This window comes from Lolium perenne, chromosome 7, assembly GCF_019359855.2.
Source record: "Lolium perenne isolate Kyuss_39 chromosome 7, Kyuss_2.0, whole genome shotgun sequence".
Lineage (NCBI taxonomy): Eukaryota > Viridiplantae > Streptophyta > Magnoliopsida > Poales > Poaceae > Lolium > Lolium perenne.
The window spans coordinates 52,504,567-52,512,524 of NC_067250.2; the positions used below are offsets into that span (position 1 = coordinate 52,504,567).

General features: G+C 42.1%; 1 long non-coding RNA gene across 1 annotated transcript; it reads right to left on the bottom strand.

Moving 5' to 3' along the window:
- Positions 1–1,897: 1,897 nt before the first annotated feature.
- LOC127313259 (uncharacterized) lies at positions 1,898–4,461 on the bottom strand. The gene is made up of 3 exons (XR_007858857.2): positions 3,246–4,461; positions 2,972–3,139; positions 1,898–2,881 (listed from the first exon to the last, which is right to left on the bottom strand). It is a non-coding gene; the product is annotated as an uncharacterized lncRNA (long non-coding RNA).
- Positions 4,462–7,958: the final 3,497 nt, after the last annotated feature.

The window sequence follows — 7,958 nt, forward strand, 5'->3', positions numbered from 1 at the left end:
GTTGCATCGAGTATAGTTGTGAAGGGCGCACGAGTACAGATTGGGAAGCAATAGGAGTACATAAGTGTTTCTCTATGTTCAGCATGTTTTTTGTTCACTAGGCGCTCTAGTACAGCATGTTTTTTTGTAAACATTACAGTGGTGAAGGGTGCGTGAGTACAGCTACGGTACGAAGAGGATTACAGGAGTGTTTCTCCATGTGTTCTGCATGATTTGTGTTCTCTGGAAAGGTACAGGTGCCGAAAATCGTCGAGTACAGTAGTGAAGGCTGCACGAGTTCAGGTTTGGCACCGAGTGGAATACATGAGTGTTTCTCCATGTTTTCTGCAATGTTTGGTTTCTCTGGTACAGTACAGTTCTGAAGGTTGCACGAGTTCAGCTTTGACGACAGGAAGTGGAGTGCAGGAGTGTTTCTCCATGCTTTCTGCAAGTTTTGGGTTCTTTGGGAATGTACAGGTGCCACAATGGGTCGAGTACAGTTCTGAAGGTTGCACGAGTTCAGCTTTGGCACCAAATTGAGTACAAGAGTGTTTCTCCATGATTTCTGCAAGTTTTGGGTTCTTTGGGAATGTACAGGTGCCACAATGGGTCGAGTACAGTTCTGAAGGTTGCACGAGTTCAGCTTTGACGATAGGAAGTGGAGTGCAGGAGTGTTTCTCCATGCTTTCTGCAAGTTTTGGGTTCTTTGGGAATGTATAGGTGCCACAATGGGTCGAGTGCAGTTCTGAAGGTTGCACGAGTTCAGCTTTGCCACCAAGTTAAGTACAAGAGTGTTTCTCCATGATTTCTGCAAGTTTTGGGTTGTTTGGGAATGTACAGGTGCCACAATGGGTCGAGTGCAGTTCTGAAGGTTGCACGAGTTCAGCTTTGGCACCATGTTGAGTACAAGAGTGTTTCTCCATGTTTTGTACAAATTTTGGGTTCTCTGAGAAGTTACAGGTGCCCCAATGGGTCAAGTACATATGTGAAGGTTGCACGAGTTCAACTTTGACAGCAAGTTGATTACAAGTGTGTTGCTCCATGTTTTCAGCAAGTATTTGGTTATGTGTGGGAAGGTACAGGTGCCACAATGGATCGAGTACAGTTGTCAAGACTGAACGAGGTCAGCTTTGACACCAAGTCGATTGCAGGAGTGTTTCTTCATGCTTTCTGCAATATTTGGGTTCTTTGTGAAGATACAGGTGCCACAACTTGTCGAGTACAGTTGTGAAGGTTGCACGAGTTCAGGTTTTACAGCAACTGGAGTACAGAGACTGTTTTTCTTCATGTTTTCTCCAAGATTTGGTTTCTCTGGAATATACAGGTGTCACAATGAATCGATAACAATTATGAGGGTTTTAAGAGTTCATCTTTGGCACCAAAGAGGATAACAGGACTATTTCTCTATGTTTTTCATCATGTTTTTTTGTTCACTGGGAAGTGACAGGTGTGAGCTGTATCAAGTACATTGGTGAATGTTTCGCGAGTACACCCTCGGAAGTAATAGGAGTACGTGAGTTTTTTTCATGTTTTCTGCATGTTTTGGGTTCTCTAGGAAGATACAGGTGCATGGGACGAATACAGTCGTGAAGTTTGCATGAATACATGTTTAGCACCAAAAGGAGTACATGACTGTTTCTATATGATTTCTGCAAGTTTTGTTTTCTCTGGGAAGGGACAGGTGCTAGAAGGGTCGAGTACAGTTGTCAACGTTGCACGGTACATATTAAGCACCAACAGGAGTACATAGTGTTTATTCATGTTTTATGGAAGTTTTCGGTTCTCTGGGATACATAAGTAATGATATAAAAGTACATACTGCAGCATATTCACTAGTATGCGACTCATCAGTAAACACCAGATAAAAGGGCAAGTTCAACACAAGTACTTACTTGTAAAATGCATAAAAAAACTGGATTATAGTGTATACAAAGTTCTACACGATATAGGTTTACAGTACACGATGAAGGTCCAACACAAGTACTAAGATCTAAGATCATCACAATGTATTCAAGTTCACCAAAACAGCATCAAAAGGTATTCGAGGAAATGAACCGACACATACGATTCATGTGTAGTGCTCCACCATTCACCATAGGGGATGTGCTTCAAAATATAGTAGGCAACAATGAATAACAAGTTAATAAATATATGAGAGATTTAATTGTTTTATGAAAAATCAGTTTTGAACATGTGAACATTCTTACTATGATTTCTTCACTCATAAAATGAGCATGGGGGTTTTAATTCTAGGATTTCCTCTGGCAAATTGGCCTTGTTGTGCACGGTGAATATTAAGATGTACAGATACTCAGCTTTAATGTCATTTATAAAGGGCTGGAATGGACGAAGACAATAGTAGTTACTGCATATCTTATAAACACTGTATCTTACTAACAATGTGTAGTTCACTAACACTTACGTGATCATTTAGAATTGGCTGATATCCTTCCCTTTTACCCAACAGAACCTTTCCATCGTATAGGTACGCACCCATCAAACAGTAAAATGCGCACTGATTTACTCCTTGGTGTGGGCACCTGATATATATTGGCTTGTTTGCAAGGGAAACCCATCTTTTTGGTTGATTACTTGCATTGTATGCGTCTAAACCATATACTGTTTTGAGCAGAAGTTCCATCCTTGCCATCTGTAGGAATCAGGAAATAAATGATTCCAAACTAATGATCCACAACAACAAATATTATTATTTTGAAAGCATGGAAAATTATTCTCTACTTACTATGATATCGCATTCCGTATGGTATGTGCTCCTTGTATACAGTGGAGTACATCCCTTTGTGTCAGCATAGTTTCTAGAGTCCAATATTTCGAATTCTTTTTTGTATTTGTTCATCACATACAAAGTATAGTGATAACTTTTGAAGCACGGCATCAATATCTGTTTTGAGATTGGACATATAGGAACAAGATGAAAAATGTAGTTCTGTATGCTGTAATTGTATTGCACCTTTAGAAGTAGGGAGCTTACAAGTTTTGCGTCAAGAAGGCTCTTTTCTTTGTCAACATATCTAGGGAAAGTGTCCAGTGCAGTTTGCAGATCGAAATCTTTTTTGTAGTTAAATGTTTGATCCCTTTTTTGAGAGGCTTCTTCTATTTGTTCTTTTGTCTGATTCCAAATACCCACCTGGAGAACATGCTGCATCATACGTTGCAAACATAGATTATATCAGATTATATCAGTAGTTAGTGTACAATATAATCACTGTTATAATGCAACATATATTGTTGACTGCAATGCATACCATGATAAATCCTGGGCTTAACAACACTCTTTCTCCAGTAGCGTACAAATCGGAGGTACTCCTCATCTCGTCAATGATGTGGTCCAATGTAGTACCATCCAGTAACTGACCACTACTAAATTGTCTAGCAATGTCAGCCCCATCGTTTGGTACATTGAAGTCAGGAATAGCACTGTGCATAACTGGTGCATTGAATACCTCAGTTCTGCAAGGAAATCCAAAAGGTTAAAATTAACAAGTGGAAGATATGAACATTATGCAGTGCATGATAAATTACTTACGATGCAAATTTGTTTGATGTCACTAGGAGGTTGTACAGTCTTTTTGCTTTGCATTGGTGTTTGAACTTCTTTGGTCTATACTATGCCACAGACTCGCGATGATCTCTTGCAGTATGTTTTGGTCTCTTTGTTGACGTGGCGTCAGATGGAGAAACAAGTTTCCTCTTCTTTTTGTCTAAATTATCAGTATGCTCAACATCTACATAATTGTACTCTGAATCCTTCGTTGGAGTTTGAAAACTTTGTGACCCGGTGGTTCTAGAGTACATATCATCATCTGAACCTTTTGTAATCACTGGATCCTGGGTTTTTTGAATCGACAGACAATCCTCATACATTACAGATATAGGAATAGCATGTACTAAGTGGTATTTTGTAGTCAGCACACCCTGCATGTCTACTGAATAAACAACAGGCACTCCTATTTCAGATATAGGAATTTGTTCTTCACATTGTTTCCTGTTTATATCTGCAGGCAGACCTGATTCACCCTTGGTTACAGTAATGGAAACACATCCGGCATCCTTATACAGTTCCAGCATTTCTTCAACGTCAATCATGCTGTTGATGAGTGCCATCCCTTCTATGCCTGTGCCCTCTTCTTTTACATAGTACATGCTGTAACCCCGGCCATATCCCCGTATCTCTAACATTGCTAGCATATTGGTATATGTAATGTAAGATTTGCTTAGTTTCTTCTCCAAATTATCTTTTCCATCTAGGTGAAACCTAACATCCCACACTTCACCCTCCAAGCTAGGAAAAAACCACAGGAAAATCAAATCAAAATTCTGGATATTGCCAAACCCTAGATTTTCCTGGGTTGCGGTGCCGCAAAAATTAAAGAGGAGGGAAGCAAGCTTTCTCGACGCCACCGAGTGATGAGGTCCACCGATGGCTCTCAGCCGGGCGCTCCTTCCAAACCTTCGGCAATGGCGACGCAGCCGCCGGGAACAGCGACACGTCGCCCTCGACTGGGTTCGAGGTGTCGCAGGACTCCGAGACGTTATCGCCATATTTGTCGCAATGCCCGCCGCGTCTTCCACCATCTAACCCATTGTCGTAGTCGCAGTGAGTCGCCATTGAGGAGGAACAGAGAGGGAGGAATGGTTTGTGTCTACCCTGTGGCACGTGGCAGGAAGCGATGTCACGATACTGCGGTTGCCATGGTCGCGCCGTCAGTGTACGTGTTGGCACGTGGCAGTACCCGGCGACAAGTCACAGACACGTTGCTAGGATATCTGCCGCGAATGCCGAACGGCAGATGCCATGGTGCCGTTGGATGTGATTCGAGATTGGAATTAATGTGTGAACTTATAAATCATTAATGTGTGTGACCAAGTGTTCTCATTTAGGTCACATGTGTAAGCGTTGCGCGGGAGCACGTGTCTCACCATGGCCTCCCTCTCTTTTCTGGATAAGACCCGGGACCCTCTTCCCCCTGTTCAAACTGTAGTGTGGGAGACATTTTGCAAGGGGAAACGATATCATCTGGTGGGGCGGGGCGGAGGGGAGGGGTGGGTAGATTTGCTTCGGTGGTTCGTCGCCGGGAGGATTCTTCGGGGCCACAGACCTCGGAGACCCTCATTCCTCGCTGCCAGGGTCATCGGAGACCCTCTTTCCTCTACCGGTGGCATTTTTTTCTTCTGGTAAAAATATTGATTATCCTTGAAGTGCTGAAATAGACAGATCCGACAGTTGATTTTGATGTTTGTCCACCTAATATTGATGTTTTGTTCATATATTTCCGCTGTCATATTTCCGTTGTCCACCTAATACAGATCTGTATATTATTGGTATAATACATGCTAGTTTTTTGTACCATTTTTGTCCTTGTGTTGTTTTTTGTACTCGTGTTTGTTGCATCTATGGTATTTGGGTGGCTGTATGCAATTAGTTTGTTTTTTTCTTTTATGACTCTGTTTTCCAAGTAAAATGTACTATGTATGCACTGATAAAATTATAGTTTAATGTTTGGTTTTTACTGTATAAATGGAAAATAAATGTGAAGGAATATAGTCTAATAAGTTTATCATTGAATGCATGTAACACATGTGTATATTTGTTTGGACAGAAAGCACATTATGGCTCATGAGGAGACTAGGAGGCCCGTTGTTTCACGTTTTGTTTTGCAGTACCTGGGGCTGGAACCTGGTGCAGTGAACGATGTGATGCTTGTGTGTGTTCGTTTCTCTTTTCGTACTGAGAGTTTGTTCAACGCAATACACACAGTGCAGTCACTCTTCACTGCTCCAATAAGATACATGATCAACACATCCAACAATTCTCAACTGCTTGTTAGATGCAGTAATCCATTTGATACATACTTGCTGGGTTCAGAACGAATCATGTTCAAGCATGGTGAAAAGTTGATCATATGTATTAAGGTTCAAACGCTTAGTTTGATGCCACCAAGTGAAGATAGCTTTTTCTACGGCAATGTGCAGCAGTTCCTTGCTATACACGAAGGGATGGATATACTCAACTATCCGAGGGGATTTGGTACGTCACCTGAAGATGTGGAGCTGCATCAGAACCCAACACTGTCTGCGACAACAATGTGGATCCTTGGTGTGGAGGAAGGGCATGCTGATTGTTTGCTCAGGGTGGAGTTGAAGTATTTTGCTGGCCCTAAGGATTTTGTGTATGCATTGCGTGTTGCAAACTTGCCAGATGTGAAGTGGGCTGTTGATGAGGAAGGCTCGCTGTACTTGAAGTTCTCCAATCGTTACGCGTTTGATTTCACTTCCATAAATCACTTCTTCATATGTGGTCGCTTGATGTTGAAGTTTTATAAAGTTGCTACTGTAAGGAAAAGACACCCTGATTTTGATGGATCGTTCAAGTCAATTTATAGCAGGCAAAACATCAATGACACCTGGGATGTTGTTGAGTCATCATAAATCTATATATATATATAAGTTATTGCAATGTCAGATGAACGTGGAATCAAGTGTTTGTTGAAGGACAAGTTGAAGATATCCATTGGTTATCAATGCTAGACCAGGCACACCTAGGTTGTACAATACTAGTTATGTCTCGTGTGAACTATTAGTTTGTTTGGTTAAGCTTTTGCTGGGAGTGTGTTCCCACCTCTTTTTTCAATGAAGTGCCGCCCTGTCAGGAAAAGTTGTAATGCTGTTTCTAATGAACACATATTTGCTTGTTTATTTGAACTGTGCCTTGTTTTGGTATGAATGTATCTGTTGTCTGCATTGTTTTTTTGCTTTGTTGGTATCACCGAAATATTTGAAATAGACATTTTTCATATGAATGTATCTTGTGTCCGGACGCCTTTGCGAGGGTGTACGCTCGGTATGATCCGGGCTATGCCCTATTGCGAGAGGTGAGCCTGAAGCAGGAGACATGGAAGGTGTCGACCGTCTGGGAGCATGGATGCATGTACCTTGCTGGTGATTTGTGGCATGCAAGCTCACTACGGGCTTCATTGTAGTTGGTACAGTTGGTAAGGGTGATTAATACAATGTGAGACGGATGTGATCAGAACACTAGATAGTTCCTGTTGGTTTTCGTTCAAGTTTTGTCTTGTTTTGGATACGTTCAAATGTTAATAACCTTGAGTACAACGTTAGAACTGAGACGAGCACAAGTTCAGCACAAAGAGGAGTACCAGGTTGTTTCTGTTTGTTTCGTCCGTTTTTGCAGCTTCTGCGGGATAGGTACGGTTATTAAAAGCCAACGGTACAGCGTTGCAACTGGAACAGGTACAGCCGTGGAACGAAGAGCTTACAGTACCTACAACACTCTATTGCAATAGGTACAGTTGATATGACTGTCGAGTACAGCGGTGAAACCGAACCGAGTACAGTTTGGTAGGTACAGTTGGTAAGAGCCTGGAGAATAGCGTGCACTAGACAGTAGGCACAGTTGGTAAGATTTCCGGTTTCATCAAGTGCAGGTACATATGCAGGGCTTGAGGAGTACAGATACGAAGAATAGATGCGTACAGCGTCCGCACCAAGAGGAGTACGGGACCGTGTTTCCCTTTGTTTCTCTATAAAGATATCCGTTTTATCTAGTGCAGGTACAGGTGCAAGGATTGAGGAGTACAACGTTGAAGGAGAGACGAGTACAGCGTCCGTACCAAGAGGAGTACGGGACCTTGTTTCTGTTTGTTTCTCTACAAAGATCTTCGTTTTCCTCTAGTGCAGGTACATATGCAAGGCTTGAGGAGTACAGCTATGAAGAGTAGACGAGAAGAGCGTCCGCATCAAGAGGAGTACGGGACCGGGTTTCCCTTTGTTTCTCTATAAAGACATCCGTTTTGTCTAGCGCAGGTACAGGTGCAAGTATTGAGGAGTAGAGCGTTGAAGGAGAGACGAGTACCGCGTCCGTACCAAGAGGAGTACAGGATCGTGTTTCTGTTTGTTTCTCTGCAAAGTTCTTCGTTTTCCTCTAGTGCAGGTACATA